Source organism: Anser cygnoides, chromosome 7 (assembly GCF_040182565.1).
Source record: "Anser cygnoides isolate HZ-2024a breed goose chromosome 7, Taihu_goose_T2T_genome, whole genome shotgun sequence".
Taxonomy (NCBI): domain Eukaryota; kingdom Metazoa; phylum Chordata; class Aves; order Anseriformes; family Anatidae; genus Anser; species Anser cygnoides.
In genome coordinates, this window is record NC_089879.1 from 29908264 (window position 1) to 29932177 (window position 23914).

A 23914-nucleotide genomic window follows, 5' to 3' on the forward strand; every position below is an offset into this window, starting at 1 on the left:
TCCAGTAAACGCAGCCGTTTGTCACCGCTTTCCTTGCGACCAGCTCATCAGCCAAAACAGCAAGCATTTTGCTTTTGTTCTTCCCCTTCAAAGGGAAGTTGCAAGTACAAGTAAAAGTGAAAGGCTTAACCAGGTTAATCAGGTCAGGAAAAGCCAGAATAACAGAAGCAGACAGCTGAAATACATACATATTTACCTTGGCCAAAGACAAGTGCTAGGGCCAGTGACCTACTAAGGCAGGAGAGGGGACATGGAAGGGTGACATTGAGCTCAGACCCTGCTCTCAGGTACAGGTGAGGCATGTGTGGTGAGCTTAGTCCAAATTGCCACAAAACCCAGGGTAAAAACACAACAGAATTGGTGATAGCTTGTGGTTGGCACGTGGCTCCTGCACACCCAAAGGGAGTGAACTGGTTAGTGCCCACCTGCATTAATTCACTATGTGCTGTATTTCCAGGAACCCTTTTTAAGAAGGGTCAGGCAAAGACAGGTCAAACAGGGCTCCAAGCCCCTTCGCTGGATTTACAATGAAACCTTTCCCTCCCACGAAAGCCACTGTACAGTTGCACTTCTATGTGTCACCTTTGTTCCTTTTCCTTCAGAAATTAGCATGCACCAAGTGACAAATCCTATTAGAGAAAATTGACCCTGAAGCCGTTTAGCTCAGGATTTGCCAAAGCTCAGAGGTATTTATTATTCTTACAAGCAACGAGGCATATGGTTGACTTTTCCAAAAGCCAATTCAGAAAGAAAAGTAAGTGACCCTTTCTTGAAACAGAAAGATATTTAAGAACCTTTAGTCCAACAGAGGGTGCTGCTCTCTACCCACTTTGCACACATGCAGAAATTGTCAGTGCCAAATGGACAAGTGTGCATCAAGGGGCTTTCATACCCGTGCTCCAAAACTTACACAGAGATGCTCTAGCAAAACTTGGAGAGTTCTTTATTTAAGAGGAGGCTAACGTCTAACATGGAGAAGTTTCAGTCTGAGTAAAGTTTGCGACTCTGATTTGAACCTGCATCTGGTTGGGTTAGACAGCAGGTTCTGGATTTTCCCTGTTTCAGTTTACCCAGTTCAAATACTGTCTCTGAAGTGCTAAAATGGAGCTTCAGCAATGGCATAAAGCTGTCATCACAAAACAAAATAATTCTCTTTGATGGAAAGTTAATTGGTTGTAACCAAACAGCAAAATAGTTGGAGAAGAAAAAGACAGACAAACGATGTCTTATCCCAGGCCTTAAGCCAGAGCACAGTCTGTGTTTGAAGACTTACAAGTCTTCGGTAAAGAATTTCAAAGAGTTTCTGTGCACAAGGATAAGTGTTTTTTTTTTTTTTTTTTCCCCCCAACACTATTTTGATTGTTTCTCTCTGCTTTGGCCCGGAAAGGCCAAACTAACCTTAAAGAGAGTATAACAAGCCTAAAGAGTGTAATGCAACTTCTGTCTTTGAAAATGAGTCATATTAAATATATTTAACACACAAACTCATTTAACAACTCAACGAGTATGGGCATCATTGAACTTTACTGCCTTATTTGTGAAAGAGAAAAGGAAAGCAAATAAAAGGATTTTCTTTTTTTAGTAGAAAAGTTATTTTTATATGAAGTAGTAGTTTCAAAAAGTTTAACGCTAGTTTGTTGTTTTTTTTTTTTTTTAAGGACATAAAACAAAAGATGTTCTTCATATATAATATATTCTGTTGGCTGACTAAGTTTGGATTTGGTGCTGCCAAATAGAAGGGCTACTTTCCCAGAATTAAAATAGCCCTGGTTAAAAAAAGAAAGATCAGCAGTAATATCTGGGCTACAGAGGTATACGAAAGAACTCCAAGAAATCCGATGGAAATCAGGAGAACTCGCCTCACTACCTTAAGTTGTTTGGAGTACCGAAATACCTGCATCTCACAGGGATGCTGAAGGCATATTTATCATATTTCTTCCAGATACAAAGACTTCCATAAAAAGAGTTGCAAATTGCTTGTCCAGCCAGTAAGCCTTTTGGTTTGGAGCCCAGCTGGTGATGCCTTTTCTAGCAAATACACTGTGCTGCTGCTCTGTTTCCAGCTCTGCATCCAACCGATGCCCCCTGCCAGGTAAGCTTTACTTTGCATATCACAGAATCACCTAGGTTGGAAGAGACCTCCAAGATCACCTACTCCAACCTCTGACCTAACACTAACAAGTCCTCCACTAAACCAGATCACTAAGCTCTACATCTAAATGTCTTTTCAAGACCTCCAGGGATGGTGACTCAACCACTTCCCTGGGCAGCCCATTCCAATGCCTAACAACCCTTTCAGTAAAGAAGTTCTTCCTAATATCCAACCTAAACCTCCCCTGGCGCAAATTTTGCCCATTCCCCCCCGAGAAAGAAGCACTCACACAACCCCTGAGAATCGGCAAGAGTTGTTTATTGCTGGGACATCTTGCAGGCAAGCCCGCGGGATGTCCATGGTGTTTGGTGGCTCCAAGCTAATGCTTGCGATGGAGCCTGAGCAATGAGTAGGGGGCTCCACGGTGTTGGGCAGAAGGCTAAGCCAGTCCTTGCCTGGGACTGCCCAAACGGGATGCCTTCTGTCCAGAATGTTTTCAGGCCAGGGTGCCGAACCAGGGTGTCGTCCAGTCCCACGCCACTGTTGGTTTGGTTTTCACGCATGGGTCCGACACTGCCCTCTGGCTTACGGCCATTACTGGGTCCCGCACTGTCTCCCAGACTATGGGCACGCCTCTACTCCCTGCAGCTGTCTGCCTGATGCTCCTGCCTTCACCCCACGTCACCGTTGCTCCTATGGTAAGGCCCAGGCCCCCTGTCACTGGGTGTTTGAGGGGCCGGCCTGTTCCCTGCATCGTTGCGGTGCCAATGGTACCACCTGTATGTGCCTGTGGGCTGGGCGCCAGAGGTCCCTTGGGCACTGGTGTCTCTTGTGCCGCCGGCACTATCCCTCCGCCCACGACACATCTCCTCCTTCTGGTCAGGTGCATTCCTTCTTGGTGCTTCACCGGACTGCATCCCTGTCCTCGCACACCAAGGAGGCCTGCTGCTCGCCTTGCTCTTCTAGTCGTCTTCCTGCCGCACGAGCTGGCAGTCGGAGGGCCTAGATGCTCAGCGAATGCTGGGCCAGCTGCAGGGGGCCTGTTTTATAGGGCCCGCAGCAAAGGCGGGGCAGTGGTGGCCACTGTGACCTCAGCAAGCCTCTGTGATGGAGTGGTCCACGCACGGCCAAAGGTGGCTGTGTTGGGAGCGGCCTGGAAAATGCCCTCACGTGGACAAGGAGGAGGGTTGGGGGGACTGAGGGACCCTTTTCTGGGGCTGGCTCCCCCGGGCCATTTGGCTTGCCAGAGAGAAAGGCTGCCCCTCGGCCACAGGGACTGCCCTGCACCTCCCATCCTGCGCCCTGGATTTATTTTTAACACTGGTTTTTAGGTAATTTCCATCTATTCTTTACAGAAAAGAACAGAAGCAAGGTGCATCTTCAGCCCTAATTCCCACATGCGCTTTGTGCTCCGAGTGAAGAATTTCTTCCTCACGTCATATCTAATCGAAATCTCCCCTCCATTTGTTCAAAGCCGTTATTCCTGGTTCCATGGCTACACTCCCTGATAGAGTCCCTCCCCAGCTCTCTTCTAGGCCACCTTTATGGGTAAGGTTAGGTGGCAAAAACAGCCTGCCTTAGAAGACAGACAGACACAACCCAAAACCTTCTGAATTTCAAGTTACACAGAGCCATCTTTTGGCATTCACTCAAGAAATGAACAGTGCCAAAGCATGGTGACAAGCCTACAACAACAACAACAAAAAAAAAACAACAAAAAAAAGAAGCTACAAGTATACACCACAGAAACCTTCACGTGCCACTGGATGCTCCAGGCATGACTGGTTCTGCACACATTTTGCTTTGCAGAAAGCATTACAAATTACTGGGAAGCCAAACCACAACATATCAATTCCTATGGACCATCATTTGTTATGCAAATTGCGTAGGAATAGCAAAGAGACATTTCTCCACCACAGAAACAAACAAACAATCAAACAGAAAAACATTGTTAAGATAAGCTACTCATGGAAAGAGTCATTTACAAAAAGTTCTCTTTTTAAAAATACCCAAATCAAGAGAGTGGGATATTATGTCATTGCTAAACACAGTTCCTTTTGATGAAGTAGAATGTCCTTTTTGTTTTGGAAGATATGCTAGTTTAGAATTAAAGAAACTAGAAATGAAAAGCTTCAAATGAACCTGATCTACTTGACTAATGGATATTTTAGACTCTGGAAAATGTTCAAGCCAGGCCGCTTGTGCTAATCTGACACCAAGACAAAAATCTCACTTCAAAAATTCTTTTTCATTATGGGATTCTTTCCACCAATAGGACCAGTTCTGTTCAAAACCTTTTGGAACAAGGCCACCCTACAAAACCCAAGGAGCAATTCTGACCAACACATTTCCAGTGGAAGAACTGCTTTTACATTATTTATTTTAAGGAGTCACTTGCCCTTCTCCATGTCCACTGTGTAGAAGTCAGTTGTGAATAATTTGGGATTAGCTGCCTTTGCCTCAAGAAGCTTGTTAGCTGCTGGCATTACAGTTTTGAGTTGCTAATCTGGTGTTGCTAATTAAGATTAGCAAAGACTGTCGCAACATTCTAATTATGGTAAGAACATGTCCCTCAAATCCACTTACTGTAGAACATAAGTTGTTTTTACTGTCCATGTTTCTTTGTACCATATTCACAGCAGTACACTGTTGCATCCCCATCCTGGGATTGTCTTTATAATGGTTGAAATTTTTAATAAAGGAGAAAGATAATGAGATAACTAGAGAGGGCAGCAGAGAGGAACAGAAGAACAGCAGCAGACAGCGGATGCTAGGGTTATTCTATCTACTTCTGCACCTGGAGAAGGCATTCCTGCATCCCCCTGCCCCAACCTCGCCCTGAGGACACCTCCCTGCACAGCCACATCCCTGCTCAGCTCTGGGAAATGCCTGCAAGAGCTCATTCTGGGCATCTTGTTAACTTCTGCAATATCATCATCAGAGGGCACAGCACGAAGGAGGGAGCAGGCAGCATCACACCCTTGGTTTTCCTCAAACACCTTTGTAGATCTTTACACTTACATACACTTACATTATTTCCTCATGGTGGTAAAGCAAACTTTCCTCTCACCCTTTAGCACTAGCTTCTCTTTGCAGAAATGTCGCATTTCACATGGCATGTGACTTTGGCTAATTATTCCTTGCTGGAATAATGGAGAATTCCTGTCTGGTTATTTTTCCTGGCAGGAATAAAGGGATCCAAACCTTTGCAGGTTTAGCTCTCCAGCAGTTCAGATTCACGTTTTGCATCTCCATCATGTGAGTTTGCAGTGCACAGCCAATGCTCTGCCCAGACAGTTGGGTGCAACTACATTTCCTACAACAGATGGCTTCAAGGAGAAGAGTTCTTTCACTTCTTACAGAGATTTTATTAAACATTTCATTTCGTAATTCCTAGTCAGACTTAATGCTCCCAATCTAACATATTCCAAAGCTTCTGCTTTCCTGGCACATACTGCTGAAGAGGGCATATTCTCAATTAAAGGTATGCAATTTGGTTTTGGCTCATGAACTTTTAACCATTGCCTTCATATCTTTTGCAGTCCTTTATAACCTGGTAGGATTCAGATGGCTTTGTGTTAGCTTAACTTTTTTTTTTTTTTTCCAAAATATTGTGCTTTCTTCTCAGTGTAGTGAATAACGAGAAAGCGACAGGATGCAGATGGGACAGTCAACTTTATTGCCTTATTTCTGTTGCTAGTTTCGCATAACCCGTTTCAGCTAGCAGGTGTCAGAACATTTCTACAGCTCTCCCCACTCCAAACTAGGTTAAAAAAGAAATGTCTCAAAGGAACAAACTGAAAATCTGAAGAAAAAAATATCAGTGCATTCAAAACACTTTGTTTTCATTTCAGCTTCCCAATCATAAATTTGCTAATGTTTCAAAGTGGAAAGCTCTCAAGGTCCAAATGCTCCCTTTCCATATGTGTTAGAACTAAAATAAAATCCACTACAGTGTGAAAACCAAAATGAAATGCAGTGCAAAGTGTATGGTTGTGACACACCAAAGGGCTGGAAACCAGAGTCTGAAAGGATTGTGAGCTGGTGTATGCTTATTGTAACTTCTCTGAAGATGAAAGGTAAGAGTTTGTGGGACACCAAAACTTATGTACTAACAAATAAAATCACTTTCTGGCACATAGCTGCAAGCAGAGGATCATCAAGGAGGTGAAGATTCAGGAGTGTGTCTTTAACAGAGCAATGGACTCTAGCTAACTCATGGCAGGACAGAAGGTAAAGAATTGTTTCTAATGCTCAGACCCAGAGCTGTCAGAGGAAAAAAAAAATGTCTAAACATAAAATTCACCATCAATAACGTAAACCCCTACACTCCTTAGCACAGAACAAGGTGCTCACAGAGAGCACTCTTCCTAAATATCCAAGCCATTAAAATACTACATACAACTAACTATAAAGAAAGCCAGGTTAGTCAGGCAGCCACTCTACATAACTAATGACACTTGTCTTTTAATGCTTTTCATTTCTCATTTGCAGTGTTTTCAACCACATTGTTTTGAGAAAGAAGAAAAAAGAAAGGGAAAACCCATGAAAAACAAGAAAGCCCTCACAGCTATTTCTATCACACAACGAATATTGATTCTTTCTGATTTTCATAGAAATTTGTCAGAGTCCTGTCAGTACAAGATTGATTTCCCTGCTTCTGGGAATAGTAGGTTATCAATATAATTGCTACCATCAGTGCATTTTCACAATCCTTCCTGACATTTCTGCTCCAGTGGCAAATTAGTGCGATGCTGACTATTTCCTCACCTGAGCCAGCTACCGATGCAGGAGGATTTCATTTTTTCCTCTGGTAGAAAAGAAACATGCCTACCCCAGCACCAAAGCACCCTCTTTTTATTGTACTGAACAGTACAGAAGAGTTAAGTGAAAGCACTATAAAATAATAAATATATATCTTTCTGATGCTTTTATTTCAGCATTTTTCCCCAGAAGGCATTCAGTGAGCATGTACATGGTAGCTTCAGCGTACCTCCCATGAGGAAATGGGGAATTCAGGGAGCCTTAAAGCTTCTGTTGCGTTACCACCTCTGCAAATAAATAGAGCCGAGTCAGCCAAGAGGTGCTGATCGTGCAGAAAAACCAAGCATGTGTTGGAAGCAAACCCAGCAGGCGCTGAGCTGCACCAGCCCCACAGGAGTCTTTGGATGCTCATCACCTGTCTGCATCAACCTACTGAAGCACACTTAATCCCTTACAAACCAACACTGCTCTACAACTGCTGGCTACACTGCTACCCACCCATCCAGGCAGGACCATCACCTCTGGTAAGGTTGTTTTAGCCAATGTGTTTTTCCACATTTAAGAATTTCTTTATGAGTGTCATTGAAATTCTCCCCCGCAGCATTGTAAATAATGAAAAGATCTGCAGCTTATTGAGAGGATCACACATGGGGCTCAATTTCCACACCTGTCCACAAGAGCCCCTCCTATCTTGCCTTTACATAAAGGTGGTATCTCGATTTTGGCCATCCTACGTACATCAGGAGAGGCAGAGGCATGCTGGAAGTACAAAAGCCCTCAACTGTGCATGAACAAAGACCAGAGCAGCTCCCTGAGGCTGAACAAAGTTTATTTCTGACCCTCTTGCCAGCTCCCCACCAGAAGAAAAGGATGACATACAGGATAATTGGGGACCCACTGAAGTCACCAAGCTTTGGAGCAAGCCTTTAATTCTAGCCATCACAGCGTACCTGCAGCTTCCCTATGTACAGCAAGGTGCCTTGGAAACACCATGTCCCTCAGTAGCAAAAGCCTCAGACTCTCGCTTGAATTGAGCTTTGATATGGCTCTCTAGCACAAAAGGATTTAGGATCTCTGTTGAGAAGTAATAGCAGGACCTTTACTTCTGTGACATCCAAGCTATCACAGTAGCACATCCTCTAAAATACAGTAGGTCAGAAACCTTCCGAAAAAAAAATAGTTGCTGTTCTTTCCTTTTTCAAAATGAGGATGTATTGAAGCAGAAGCTTCCTATGAGAAAACAGAAGTTAGAGGGGAAAAAAAGTGTTTCTCAGGACAGTATTTCTAATTGAAGACCACTGCTTACTCCCCAAGAAAAATAGTCAGGGGTGCAGCTGAGTGGAAACAGGGCTTAAACCTGTGACCCACTGGGTAAAAAGGCACCCACTGATACTGCAGCACCCCTATCCCAGGGATGCTGTAAATCCCAGTGCTATTTCTAGAGACCTCCTTCAGGCCTCTAAGCATCCAAGTGCCTGGTTCTTATCCCTGTGATGTCAAACAAACAAGTGTGGAAAACCCTGTGTATTTCTTTTGGTTCAGCAGAATTCTGTTCCCAAGCCAAGCCCCGCTCTAAACTTCTGCCATTTATCTGCCTCCTGCAGAGGCTCTCAGATGCCGGCAGCCAGCTCTGGCCAATTTGCAGCTGCAGGCACACGCTGCAGTTAGTAATTCATCTGACGGTAATGGGACTAGCAGCAAGCAGACCCGCATTGTGGCTGACAGGAACTTACACAGTCCCTGATAAAACCCCACACCGTTCTGTGAAGCACGGGGTTGCTGTAAATCTCTCTAATAGGTATAAAGGTGGCCTGAGCCAAAGCAGATAATGCAGCATTTGCTGCCAACCTGGGATAAAGGCACAGCCAAAGCTGTATGTAACACCAGGCCCAAGGTGCACAGCATCGCTGAAGCTTTACTGCTAACAGATGAGCACAAATTACCCCTCCCGCATTCAGTAAGGAACAGCTTTTGCACAGAGAAAGCTTATTTAAACATCAGCAGGGCTGCACACGCGGCACTCCCAGCAGTACGTAAGGCTGCACAGACCTCTGCTCCTGAGCGCTAATTTGGCAGCCATTGCTGCATTACAAGGTTAAAGGCAAATGCACTTTTGTTGAACTCCCGGCCTATCAAACATACATTTACAACAGATAAATATGTATAGCATAAACAAACCACCGGATTACCAGGATTAGCTGCAGTCTTCCCCACTGCTGCCAATGTTACAGACAACCTCTCATCAGCTGAGAGCAGCGCATCACAAATTCATGGTACGTACAAGTCATGCTTCCTGGATGAACAAATGCACTCACTGTGAAATGCCAATGAAGACAGATATATCTCTGTAAAAGGCTTTGATATCTGCTCCTTCCCCTGCCTCCTCACCAAAAGGAAAATATTGGAAACAGCAGAGATCTACAGATAGCACAAGGTCAGCCACCGCCAGGCCAGCTCAGTACTGCAGTCAACAAACTGGTTTCAGCATGCAAATTTCCTTCAAGGAAGGCCTTGAGTTATGCCTGTTTGTCCTCCAACATCAGAGACCTGCAGGATCCTTTAGAGCATAGTTTGTGCTATCTAGAAGTTGTTACTGTAGGAGACCTCCGTGCCCATGCCACCGCTGTGTAATTGAGTGCTTTGCATCCCAAACCATGGGAGCATCCCTCCCCAGGACAGAGGGAACACCAGAACACCACAAAAAAGATTTGGAGTTATTTTTGTTTGTTTTTGTTTTTAAACTTGTTTGCTTATTTCCCCACATTATTTCTCCCTTATCTCTTAACACATGACCAGTTAAACGTTTAATACAAGATTTAAGGGGACTTTGTGTATCTCTGTAGAAAATGCTTGTAGACAATTCAAAAGAGCCCTCCATTCTGAAGTCTGTGTGTCCAATTGTCAATGACTAGGAAAGATATGCTAGGAAAGAAAAATCCTCCTCTAGTGCAAGCACTCTTCCATAACACACAGGTATGCACCCCCCACCCCCCTTCATTTAACAAATAATGCCTCATTTATTAATATTCTACAGTAGCAAGGTCTGTCTAGCGAAGCATTAATATAACATTTCTCAAATGAAGTTCTTGTTCTGCTTGATCTAACTTGTAAACGCTTGGTAATCTATCTTGATACGCTCCTGTCTGTCAGGGGCTGCTGCCTGCTTCATGCTTCTGCTACGAGAGGCAGGCAGTGGCACCGAGGTACGCTCCCAGGATGCTCTATCCTTCCCTTCTTAATTACACGTAAGACCAGGTTCATTGTTTTGAAGCTGATGCAAGACATGAGTAATTGAAAGTAGGGTGCGGTATTTACAGTCAGCGTTTAGCAGTATGTAAAGAAATAATGATGCCTAATATTGACTCGAACGGCCTCCGACCTCCCTTTCCTGCACTAAGGACAAGTAAAAGGCATTTCACCAAAGGTTTAGCTCTACAAAAATCCAGGAAAATTTGCATGGAAAGAGAGGGCTTTGAGACTAATTTCTGCTGTATTTATATTTTTGGGTGTTGAGGCTTTTTTTCCTCTCCCCTCAATGCTTTTGGATTTTTTATAGCCTAGTTTAATTTCTTTTAGCCACTTACTAAAAAGGCAAGGTGGCACGTTGACAGCCACAGTGTCACTTGCCATGGATATTTCCAGAGAAATACTTCACTGAATTCCCTCTACGAGGCTTGCTACAGATTTTCCAAGATGCTTCCCAAGATACTTTCAAGAAACAAGATATAGATTTTGTTTCATCAGATTTTTTTTTTTTTTTTTGGAAAACCATCAAATTCCTCTAAATCACCAGACCTGTATGTAGTGTGCTTCATACTACAGGAGTCCAGCCAAGTAACAAGGAACACCCATGTGGTCAGACAATGCTCCTGCCATGGTGCCACATTCAAAACTGGTGGTTGATACTATATACACAGCACAGGCTTTTCAGAAGCTTCTGGAGGCAGCTGATACCCAGCACAGAGCTGTGCGGTCATCCCACAGTATCCCAGTGGGGAACAGTCCCACCACCCAACACTCACTGTTAAAAGGAGCCCCCTTCACGTAAGGAAAGAAGTTTTTTTCCACAATCAAAATAACAGTGTTCACATTTTAAATATAGTGTGTATATGTCATCACATATACATGCAAAGACAGAATAAAGACATATCCTGTTACTTTCGAGGGAGAGACTCATGGTGAGCTCCATAAATACAGTCCCAAGTTTTCTGTCAAGGCAGGCACCTATTAATGTGTTTTCTGACACCAAGGAGAGTTACGAGCACGTTAAAAGAATTCAAAAGGAAAATACAGTTGAAGCAAGTGCTGGGGAGACAGAGCAAAAGAGATGAATGGTCATTAAGACATTGGGAAAGCCTGAAGGATTTGGCTCTTTTTCAGTGAAGTGAGATAAGCGTTTGAGAAGGAGTCCTGCGTGCATCAAGGTGCCTGGGCCTGATATAGGAGTGGTCACTTCTCATTTCTGTTTGACCTTGGGAACGTAATTGCTCCAGCAGCATCACTGTGTTTCAGTTGTAATTGGCAGTCACTGAGCTGAAGATTAAGCTAGCATGAAGACCGAATTACCACTCAGGCCTTAGAATAAATTGAAAAGAAAAAAAAAAAAAGAAAATAACTATCTGTAGCCCATATTACTACTTAAGAACTAAAGGTTAAAAATTGCAACTTTTACTCCTTGGGTTTGTAAGCTACCTGACACACTGAAAACGAAATCAGTACCGACTTTTGGAATAGTACAACCTATAGCGAGGACCAGCAAAGACCTTCCCCAAATCTCTGTGATAATACATTAATGTTTTAAATACATAGTGCATAACGAAAGGATGCTTGATTATTTTGCATTGATTTCCTTGCTAATTGTGCTATACTGGTTCTTGCTAATTCTAGTTTCCTAAGAAATATTACACACCAGTGGAAGCTAAGTTGTTACAGTTATATTGATATATAACCCGAGAAGTAGAAGAATCAGACTGAGGCAGAGTATTTTTGAAGGATCAGAGTACATCTCAAGCCTTGCTTTCACCTCCTCCCTTGGACGTAAGCCAGCTGCAATTGCACTAAAACCAAGGAAGCTGCTGGGATAAGGCTTAAAGGAGAACCAATGAACTTTGTCTGTTGTCTACTCAAACACATTTGTAGTTGCAAGCTATAATCTACCACAAATAGCCACACTTAAAGAATGCAATTACACGGAACAAAGCTGATGACTTTGTCAATGCACAGAGATCATTAGAAAATGGTAACCAGTTGCAACCAATTATCAATCTTTGCACCGGAGAAATGACTATGTTAGGCTGATTTTCTGTCACACCTAAGTGGAGATATGCTTGTAAAATCCACTCAAGCCTGCCAGCTCCTCTAGAGCAGACATACAAATGGGGAAATAAGGTGTTTGGGAGATGCTGGGGATGCCTTAAGAACTGCATTTGCTATTCCAGACACTAATCTCCATTATAGGTGAACACAAGTTACTCAAGTCAGAGTCTGTGAAGTTCAGCTAAGCAATATTTACTATAAAGGAAAGTAAAAAAATAATTGATTCATAGTATTCCTACTATTCTTTTTTAATATATATATTTTATTATTAAGGAAACTCAAGTGCATGCTTCTAAGACAGAATCATGCTGATTGAAAGCATCTTCATGGAGTCACATCTGCACCCCACCTTCTATGTGATGCTGTTGCAATGCTAACGTTGTAGTTAAGAAAAGATCACAAGATAGGTGGAAACACCAGCACAAGGACAACGGTAAAACGCGTGAGTGCTGTAAAGTCTGCATCATCTGTGCTTTATACTCTGTAACAAAGAAAGGTGAAACATTTTCTTTTCCACAACAAAAAGCAGGATGGAAGCCATTTTTAAATCTTTAAAGAGAAAAACAAAAACAAATGAGTCTAGTTCTCTCAACACATGCGGTACCTCTGTTATAATGGACAATCTAACACAAAGATGTCTTCAGTTAAGTGGAGTTAACCTGAGGTATTTTCCTCCAATACAAGAACTGGCCTTTCCTAGTTGGTGCTGCTGACAGGCTTCCGAAAAGCACACGGTCTCCTCTCTGTTCCTACCCCAAGGAGGCTGAAAATAGGTCTTCTAGAGGCCTGTCCTCTTTTCAAGTGATTTGAAAGAAAACCTTCAAGACCTGTATATCTACCATAACCAGATTTTCAAAAGGGAGAACAGAAGTCATACTTCCAAGGACAGAATATTCAAGTTTTTTTTTTTTTTTTAAAAGATTCCTCACTTCGCCTGCAAAACATGAACTAAGAAATATTTACTGTGAATTGAAAAATATTCAAATAGTTCACATATAGTAAGAGCGCTTTCAGAATCTTGCATTAAAACAAACGACAGACAGAAATTCTACTTGCAGACGTCAAAATTATCCCTTTAAACTCAAATAAAGCCTGGGTTACTCCACACAGTCCAAAGATCTGCTCTCAGCCAGCTGTCATGGTGATCCGAAGAACTCCCAGGAGCCCCCGACATTCCCCACACCCATGGCAGCCTTCTGGCTGCAGGAGCAGCAGCTCTCAAGGGCTGCATCAGGCACCGCTCCTGCCTGCAACACGGGTGTGCTTATCTCTGGTGCAAGGCTCTGACCAGGGCATTGACCTTGGAAAGCAATTTTGTTGATCAATATCTGCTTGGACTAAGATTAAGCAAGAACAGGTACCGTAGAGCAAGTGTCGGACTGGTTTTGTTGTTTATTTTCTCTCTTTCTCTTCAGTATTGACTGTTACAGCTATGCAACCAACTTTGTCTTTTTATTTCTGATTTTCTGCTACTTTTACATCTCACAGCAGCAATGCATAGCCATGGTCTACACATCAATCTTTAGACCTAGCTACAACAATGAAAATGTAACAGGGTTTATTGCACCAAGCTTGGTTTTGTATCCCAGCCAATATACACTTAAGAAACCAGAGAACCAATAATGCTTCCAACTTACACAGGGAGGGCTAAACTACAGACTTAAGAGAAATAGAAAGACAGAACAGTGGCAAGAGTCATAACTGGGCATTCCAGTAACAACAAGGAAACCTTCAGCTTCCCCATACCCCTCCTCACACACTGAATTTTTGTTCAGACAGAAGTCTGTCCCCTGGGGACCTAGGCATAACGCTCCTCAAAGATCAGTTATCTTCCATTTAACCAGCCTGCCTACTGGCAGTAAAAGGTTGAAGCAGTCTCTCTTGGAGACTTGTAAAGAGCAGACACTCTTGGAAACGCTAAGTTTTCCCTTCGGATTCACGGAATCAGATTTATTTCAACAAAACAGAAGTCATTTCAATCTTCTTAGACAAAGGTTTTAAAACTAGAGGAAATTTTGCAGTCACTGTAGACTAGAATTAAGGCCTTAATTAAAAAAAAAAGTTATTTTCCTAGTGTTTTACTTGAAATCATCAAAGAATTCAAACCAAAACAAACAAAACACCAATAGAGAGTTGTATTTTCCATATATCATGGTGATGATCCAGTCACAGTTTCGTTTCAGTTACAAAAAGCTTCACACTTTTTTTTTTTTTACCAGTTCTATCTACCTCTTGCTTCACATGCATACAGCAGCCTTAAACATAAAATAGAATGGCTTCTCTTCAGGAAGTGTAATTAAATAAAATGGGAATATAACTAAGGAAATGAGCCCTTTAAGATTCATTTAAGAAACAGCACGGTGGTGCTGGGAATCTACAGAGGACTGTAAATCCTGGCTGGAGAAGAGGCATAGGGACTTCCAGAGTTAGATGCAAGATTGTCAGGAGTCTGTTTTGTTTTCTTCCAGAGGAAATAACTAATTGATAAAGGTAGAGAGTTGGTAATTTTTTCTCCAGGAAAAATCATAAACCAACACCCTGTCTTTCACCCTTACGTTTGTAAAATATGCCTGAGGCCTGGCTCATTACTGAGTATATCTATTCTTCTGCATTATCCTGGTACTTTAAAAACAAAAATTGCTTGTGCAGTGTTATAAGAACACCAGCATCCAGGAATATAAGCAGGTATTAATCGCCTCTTACTACAGAAAAGTTCCTTGAAAAAAGACTGTTCCCTCCAGAAACACGAAGCTGAATTAGAGATGCTGCTGTAGAGTCTTTGCCTACTCTTAGAGTGCCTTAAGCTTCAAATTGACCATGCTAAGCTCCTGAAAAAAGTTACAGCTTCGTGGAAACCCTCACGGAACACAGTTGTTTTCACAGCCTGCAGGAAGGAAGCCCGCTTTTTCTCCATCACCCTATCTCGCATCAGCACAGCACCCATTCTCTCACATCACTGCTAGTTTTCACTTACCCACTTCACTCCAATCCTGTAGAAATGTTCCTTTTGAAACATTCCTGGCCACCTGCAGAGCAGCAGGTGACCGGTAAACAGAGAGCCAGTTGTCACCTGCAAGTGAATGAACAGCAGCTCTTAAATAAATAATAATTAAAAAAAAAAGAAGTAGAAAAACCAACTTGCAAAGGTACAGTTGGCTTGTTACCCCTTAGAAATGGATCAATGCAGCTTGGCTTTTTGGCGCAGCATAATTTGAGACTTTCAGCCAGGAGAACCAGACCTGCAGCTTGGGACTGATTCCCCCTAATGGGACTGGTTGGGTCCTCAGTTAGGCAACACATGTGCCCAGAGTAGTTTCAGGCTTCCTGTACAATCATGGACTGTGTATGTATATATATTTCTACACACATGTAAAAATAAAGACAAAAGCCATACAAGGTATTTCAGCAAAGTCTAATTGAAGAGCTTTGCCATAAGAGGTCCAGCAGAGACCTCTTTTAGTTACGTGGGATCCAGCAACTATTCAAGAACGTATGGGCAAAGTACTGTAGACCATGGCAGTTACGGAGCAGCACACCAAGATGAGGTGCATACCACTTCACAGCAGATGTGCATCACACCAGCAGAGCACAGACCCCTAAAAATCCTGCACCATCCAGAGGAGCTTCAGTTGTCCAACACTGAGACATTTGCTTTGCTGCCAGCTGGATGGTGACACCTCCCAGCAAGCCAACAGCATGTTCACCACTTCACAAGGATTTGCATTTTACAGTATTACAGATAGAGCAAGGCTTTGGTAGTTCTTCAGTCCTATACAAAAGCTTTCAAAGTCCAATGGCTTGGCTTGATGCATTGTTTTTTATTTGTTTTAAAACCCAGTGATAAAACCCACTGTCTCCTCAAAGAAGTTAACTATTTATCTCTTGGGTAAAGCCTGTAAACACATATTAACAGCAATCACTCACAAAGTCAGAGCATAAGCTACAGGTAACATGGCACTACAACAGACAAAAGAGTAAGCAGAGCCATGCTATATGTGAACAAAATGCACCTCAGGTACATTTTCATTCTTTCTCCTTCTGAGGTAAGAGCTGAAATCTCCATTTGTACAATCCTCCAGGATATTTCTGTTCCTTCTACAGAGAAATTGGCCTTTTAATGCTTCAGAGCCACGATAACTCATGATACAATGCTGGCCATCAGTATGCAGTGGATGGCTATGTTTTCCTTACGGTTTCCATCCTGTGGAAGTACCCTGACTGTGGCTATGAGTCCCATATAAGCCCAGATTTCACAGCCAACATGAAAATCTGCTCAGCAAGATGACTCTAACAATAAAAAAATAAATAAATAAATCCATCAACCATCTCTTTCATGGTGACTTAGTAGCAACCAGGAGGGTCACCTTTGCCACCTCTACAGCACTCTTCATTTTCTTGCAACGTCATTCTAGCTTCTCCACTTATTTTACTACATTTTTCCAACAGGAAAAAAGACGATCTATCTACCTCTGCATCGACAATGAGTTACATACACATTGGACAAAATGGAAAGAAGCAATTTTTAGACCAAATTGGAAAAATAAGCTTTGCCAAATTCTTGCAAGTACAGATCAGAGTTGACATCTCTAATTACAGAGGGATTTTGATTAAATACTTGGCTAATTATATATAGTGAATTATTTAGAAACTGTTTCATTTATTCTTGCAAAGAGGAGGCTTTAGTTTGTACTCTAAAAGAACAAAAACCTGCGAAAGTATCCCTCCTATTGTCTGTAAGAACTTCCCACATGCTTCAGCTCCACAACATGATAAACTCCATTTCAAAAGATGATCTCTGCAGAAGACTGACATTTGGATACACTGAAACTAATTTAATCCTACCAAGGTCCTTATCAGAGACTTCATAAAAAAAAAGTTCTTCCCCTCATTTTAACCATCCTATTTATAGCCTGCATTTATCTTCAGATTTCACATTTCATAAGTGTAATGCTTGTTCAGATAGGCCAGGGTGCAAGCGTATTTTAGCCCCAGAACTTGTGCATAAATCAGTTCAGAGCCATGAGGGGTTACAGCGACCTAGCAAGTAAGGGTTTGAAGAGAGGCTAAGGTGCCGTGACAGGGCAGAGTTGTGGCTAGGTGGTGGCTGGCACATTTCAGGCCTCCAAAAATCATCCTACTGTGCTAAGAAATTCTGTAATTGTTTAGTAACTGATTACACCAAACAAATGGAAACTAGGCATGTCATTAAAGTGACAAAAGTCAGAACAGCAATGCCAAATGTAGCACCTGTCATTCAGTACCCCCTTGCTCAATGGAAATAAGCAGTGTTAAATTACACAGATGCAACTGTTCCCACTAGCTCTGGTAGGGCCTCTGGCCTCCAACCAGTGATCTGATTCATGGCTCCAGGAAGGCTCCTGTGGCAGCACACTACAAGCCAAATAACAATGCAAAGTCAGTGGTAGAAAGCTTACGGGGAGAGAAAGCTGCATGCATGTAAGCAATGGTGGAAAGATGTCCCTATCTTGGTTGTGGCACACAACGTTTATTGTTATCTTAACAACCACAGCCAACAAGGCCACCATATATTATCCTGAACAAGGAAAGGGCTTCTTTCTTTGAGACACGACCAGGAAGTTTGTACTCACAGCTGCTCAGTGCCTAGACAGATGGCTTTGGCTTCCATAGAGCTGCACGGGGATAAGGAGAAGGCAGCAGCTGTGAACTGCTTCCAGCTGAATTAAAATCTGCATCAGACCAAGATGCAGATAAGGCTTTGAATCCTTACCCTGGCCAGGACAGGGAGGTACAGAAGTTAAGTTACAGAAATGGCACTTTTGTTTTTCATTTGGAGCAGGAAATTGTCCCTATCTCCATTCACCTTTACAGCAAGGTTAGACACAGCTAAAATTCTTAAACTATAACAATGTGTTGGCTTTAGTACGCAAGAAAGACAATACTGCTGTAGTGGGTTTATGTGGCAAGGTTTTGGTAGCAGGGGACCATAGAGGTGGCTTCTGTGAGAAGGATCTAAAAGCTGCCCCATGTTTGGTAAGGGCCCCACTGCTGACCAGAGCTGAGCCAATAAGTGATGTTGTTTTGTGCCCCTGTGAGAGCATATTTAAGACAGAGGGAAAAAAAATAAATAAAACGCTGTGCCACACAGCAGCTGGGAGAGCGAGAGGAGTGAGGAACAGCCTTGCAGGCTCCAAGGTCAGTGAAGAAGGAGGAGGAGAGGTGCTCCCGGCGCCGGAGCTGAAGTCCCCTGCGGCCTGTGGCGAGGACCATGGTGAAGCAGGCTGTCCCCCTGCAGCTCGCGGAGGAGACCACGGTGGAGCAGGTGGGCCTGCACCGACGGAGGCTGCGGCCTGTGGAAGACCCCTGCCGGAGCAGATTCCAGGCCGGACCTGTAGCCCGTGGAGAGGAGCCCACGCAGGAGCAGGTGACCTGGCAGGAGCTGCTGCCCGTGGGGGATCCAGGTTGGAGCAGTTCGCTCCTGAGGGATGGACCCCGTGGTACGGACCCATGTCTGGAGCAGTTCTTGAAGAGCTGCTGCCTGTGGGCAGCCCACGCCGGATCAGTTCGGCAAGGACTGCATCCCGTGGGAGGGACCCCACAGCACAGGGGACGAGAGTGACCGAGAAGGAGCGGCGGAGAAGAAGCGCTATAGACTGACCATAACCCCCATTCCCCTGCTCCCCTGCGCCGCTCGGGGGGAGGAGGTGGAAGAGGGTGGCTGGGGGGGAAGGTGCTTTTGGTTTCTTTCCTTTGTTTCTCACTTCTCTAGCTTATTAGTAATAGGCAATAAATCTTACTATCTCCCTATGCTGAGTCTGTTTTGCCCATCATGATAATTACTGCGCAATCTCCTCGTCCTTATCTCAACCCTTGAGCCCTCTTCATCATATTTTCTCCCCGTTCCTCTTTGAGGAGGGGGAGTGAGAGAGCAGCTGTGGTGGATCTCGGCCACCCACCCGAGTAAAACCACCACGACTGCGTAGGATAATTTCTGATATTCTGGAATGAACTGGGCATTACATTTAACTAGAAATGTTTTTTCTTCAGTCAGGAACACTGCTTTTTGGACAGAGTCAGAGAGCTTTGAAGAATAGGCATCACTAGAGAAAAGAGACGTCATTCCTCTCATGAAAAAACTCCACAAATAAAAACATTTTCCTTATGAATTGTAATAAAGATTTTACCTTAAAATCATTTGAAAAAAAAAAAACCAAAAAACAAAACAGAAGATTAATGAAGAACATATTGGAAGAACCTAGACACTTCATCAATGTGAATAGCTGAAGAGTTTGCAAGATACAGAAGGCAGAAAGGGGAGATGCCAGCTGGAAAATCACAGGGACATGAAAGGGTCATTGCCTCGCCTGCTTCTGAGGGGGACCTCCATCCAGAACTAAAACATGTCTTTTTTTTTTTTCCAGACATAAAAGAGTCACTGAAGCCATAAGATGCATTTTCTCCACAGCTAGACTGATCTTTACATCAAAAAAGGTGTGCAACCCAAGCTTTCAGACTTGGGCTCAGGATTTAAACACCACTCTGGGGACAGCCCACAAAACTGCTCTTCCTTTGGGCTCCAGCCCTTCCTGTGTATTCATCTGGTCTCTCTGGGACAGGAGCCATCAAAGCCTGCTGCAGGAGCTGTGTAACCAGGCTGACACATTTATACAGTTGCTTGCCAAAAACAACACCAGCACCTCCCAGGAACACAACAACCCACCCACCACCACCACCACTTTGTACACGGGCAGCTCAGGACAGCCAATATTAGTGTACCAAACTGGTTGTGTACACAAAACCATCTGATTCTGCCTGGTCAAGTAACAGTTAGTAGAAAGCAACACCTGTGTGAAGCAGATTTATGTTTATGACAAGCTTACTGAAAAAAAATCAGCGTGTCACTTGAGAGAAGACATGGCAAAGTTATCATTGCTCTCTCAAACAGAGCAGCTTTGAGTGACAGGCCACAATTACATCCTTGCAGATGAGAGCACAGAGGAAAATAAAAAAAGAGACACCTCACCAAACAACCAGCTGAGGTGTGAGCTGGTGATACCTTTGGCCCAAAAGCAGATACTGTCCTTTGAACCAACCAAGGCAGGGGCTATATAGGGTGGGAGCTGCCTACGGCCCCTGCAGGACCAGGCCCCACCAGGCCCGGCCCTCCTCTTGCCCTCAGCCTGCCCCACAGGCACCAGGCAGGGCCTCATGGGCAGTGTCCCCTCGTCCCTCAACCCCCAGCCTCTGGGGCTGCAATAGCTGAGCAGAACAACAGATCCCTGCTCTTCTCTAGCCCCCTCCTCCCAAATTATCACTTATAGCTAGGTTTATACAAGAACAAGTATGTGGGTGGGGCTGGGCAGCGGGGACATAAAAACCCTGCTCTAACCACTGTGGCTTGTTAGAAGAGAAAAAAGACAGCTTCTCGAACTTATTTGCCTTTAGGAAGTCAGAAAGGTTGATCCATTGACATAACAAAGGCACACGTTCAAAAATACTTTGAAGCTGTTCCTCAAAAGCGCTTCTTAGTGCAACTCTGTTCTTAAGAGATAAGAAATCTTCAGATTAAGAATGAATTTATCTTTTAACAATTTCTCCTTATACTCTATTAAAAGACAAACTGAAGAAGTGGAAACAATTGGTCAGTTTTCAGAGGACATGCATTCCAAGAAGAAAATGTTTGTCAGAAAGCTAAGAAAAAGCTCTTGGTTCAATTTTCTACTTAAAGAAGATACCCATTCTGAAGGTTCAGAGAAAAACAGTTGCTTCCTTCATACATAAAGGACTCAAAGATGCATCTCAAATGAGCAAGAGATTTTTTTTTTTTTTGACAGAGGGAAATTTATATCAAATATACCATCAAGCCATTTGGTTTTGATCATTTTGTGTGAAAAGAAGAAAGAGTTATGCTGCCATATAGGAGTAAACATTTCAATTAAACTCCACCAGGATGTGTCAGAACACTTTCAAATACATCTATGTTTTAATAATGGATCAGTGATATATCAATTATTATGTACCAATAATCCAATTAAAAATACACTCTGGATAAACAATCTGGCCCAACTCCAAACCTGCATACTATTTAAACAAGCTAATGGAAACATTAGGTGCCAGGCTGCATATTTTGTTTTCTAATGAAGGTAATATTTAGCTGACACAGAACCAATTTAAATGTAAAAGCCAAACAATTAAAAAGGTCAAAACTAAAACTCAAGTGTTTTACACATGCCAATTGAGCTACCCAGTATTCAACAAATTGATTCATGCAAACAAGATGGAGTTTTACCACACATGTACTTGCTAACAGAGGCCTGTACCAGATTTGTGCCTTCATTCCCATTTCATAACTGCATACAATGAGTTCTTAAAATAAAATAATCAAAATTAGAGCAGTTAGGTTATGAATGGTAGATGAAGATTCACCTCATCCTTCTCTCCTCAAAAGATGACAGAGGCACCACATCCATGAATGCTTCAGTACTTGGCCTGTTGCAGAGAATGGGCAATTTCATGTACCCCAGCACAATTGTCTCCCGTATCTACAGGGACAAAGAGAGGTTCACAGTGCCTAAACCAGAGAGGTTGCTTAGCATCAGGCTGTGAAAAACATGAGGTGTAGAGGCAGGAGATAGGAGTTAGACCACTAATACACCTCCAATGGGTGCAGGCCCAAACTGAAACCAAGGAGGCCCAGGCCTCCGTTCAGGCACTCCTAAGGTTCCAGCCCCATGCTCAGTTTGCCAGTGGTGTTTTAAAATAAAGGGTACCACATGGTGGCTGAGAAGACGACTTCAAGACAGCAGCTGCTGCTTCATTTTCTTATCCCCATCCCTATGGAGCCTGACAACTTAATTTACCACTTCATCCAGCCCCGTCACCACACAGTACATGAGGGCAAGCACATACCTCACTGCTGGAGTGGGCTGTGGTTAGAGACATGAGAGGAAAATATAGAAGAGTGGCCAGTGCAGCAACTAAGACCAGCAGTCACAAGGATAAAATAAGCTGAGCTGAGAATAGAGCCATCATCTTCTTGCTGGCAATTATTTTATTGTGAAACTTAATACATTGCATCCAAGAGAGAAAGCTCCAAATTCTTACTAAATTCCCAGACACGGTACTATGGAATTTTGAAAAGTTTTTACTTTTCGTTGTCAGATGACTTTTTTCCTCAATTTCTCTCAACTTTGGCTGCATGAGTGTGTATCAGCTAGCAAGCAAATAGCCTGAGTTAGCCCATAACATACAGACGAGTCCAGTGGAGGAAATATCATTTAATGTGAGCCACATCAAATACAGAGAGACACACTCCTTTAGGAAAGGAAAAGCTTTCAAGCCCACAATCCCAAAAGGAGAAGCAAGGAGTAATTAAAAAGTAGTGTTAAAACTCATATCTGCAAGTGGGACTGTTTAAACATACGAGAAGGACAAGAGGAAAAAAATCTCAAGAGGAAAAAAAATAGTTAAAAATCTCATCTTTCTGGGGCAGTAATTTGCAGCTCCAGAAAAGTCTTACACACAATAATGTCATTATCACCTGCAACCTCCGTAAAGCTTCCTACAAGTCAGAAGCAAACACAGTACATCACCACATTAGGATGAGTGAAATGCTTCTTCACTACTGCTTTTCTTTTTCTTTTCTTTTTTTTTTTTTTAAAAAAGTTCTGTTTCAGAAACCTGAGAAAATTACTGCCTGTGACACACATCAAAGATGGGTTGAGCCTTAGGATGACATAACTAGCTACCATGTGATATCATATTTTGTAGAGGTTATCCTTATTTATGCCAGCCACAGAAATAGGACAGTTTTTAGCTCTCTGAGAAGCGTGTGGATAAATCATAGGCTGTTCTAACTCACAGATGACACTGGGAAATATAAGATTCTGCTATACAGCAAGTAACTCCTGGATATTAAGGCTAAGACCTCGGGACCACCTTTTTTGGGACATTGTTATTATTCATCTTACCAAAACCACATCCCCACCAAGAAAATAAAAGATGACCACACGCAAAAGAAAAAAAAACACATGAACATACACACCCCAAAACCCCCACACAGCACGTACAACTGCAGCCTTAAAGATAAAGATGCAAAGACAAGGGAGAAACATTACACATTTTATCTCTTTCTTTCTAAAAAAAGAGATGTTTTGAAAACATTACAGCAAAAATAAAAACCCAGCTGGAGAGAACCAAAAATTTTAATTTCAAGGTTTCCAGACAGGAAGAAGGACCATGTTTTGTGCTCGATTCCTCAAAAGTGCTTTCAGTTTCTCAGATTGATTCACCTAGCCATGATAATTGTGTTTTTAAAATCATTGCACTTTGAATATCTGATAGTTGCAATATAGCAAACAAGATGAATATTCCTTCCTACACCCATTGCAAGAGTTAACATTGCCTTTGTGTTTACGCTAAGAAATATAATCTCATTTAAAATGCATATTTATTCAGATAGTGAATACTGTATGAATTATTGAACTAAATTAACCAAAGAAAAAAAAATCATCAGCATTAGTAGAATATAAGCAGTAGTTGCTTGCAGTTTATTTAATGGTATCTGCATTGATAGCCCTTGAAATGTTCTTTCTCTATATATATACACACAACATTAATAGTGAAGTAATATCTTATTTACAGTGCTGAAAGACTACCTTTTAGGGTTTTTGTTTGTTTGTTTTGGTTTTTTTTGAACACTTGAACTTTTCACAGGACTTAGAGTTTGAGCCCTATGAGAACAGATGTCTAATAAAAGGCCAG

At 42.6% G+C, this 23914-nt stretch overlaps 1 protein-coding gene and 1 long non-coding RNA gene across 3 annotated transcripts in view; one reads left to right on the plus strand and one right to left on the minus strand.

Moving 5' to 3' along the window:
• Positions 1-23914, minus strand: part of GRID1 (glutamate ionotropic receptor delta type subunit 1) — a 699294-nt gene that overhangs the window by 63159 nt on the left and 612221 nt on the right. For both annotated transcript variants that reach the window (XM_067000674.1, XM_067000673.1), the window contains exon 18: positions 15147-15242. The gene's annotated coding sequence lies outside the window, so the exon portion shown is untranslated. The remainder of the gene's footprint in view (positions 1-15146; positions 15243-23914) is intronic.
• Positions 1399-7194, plus strand: LOC106031754 (uncharacterized). The gene is made up of 3 exons (XR_001204441.3): positions 1399-3423; positions 6235-6325; positions 7033-7194. It is a non-coding gene; the product is annotated as an uncharacterized lncRNA (long non-coding RNA).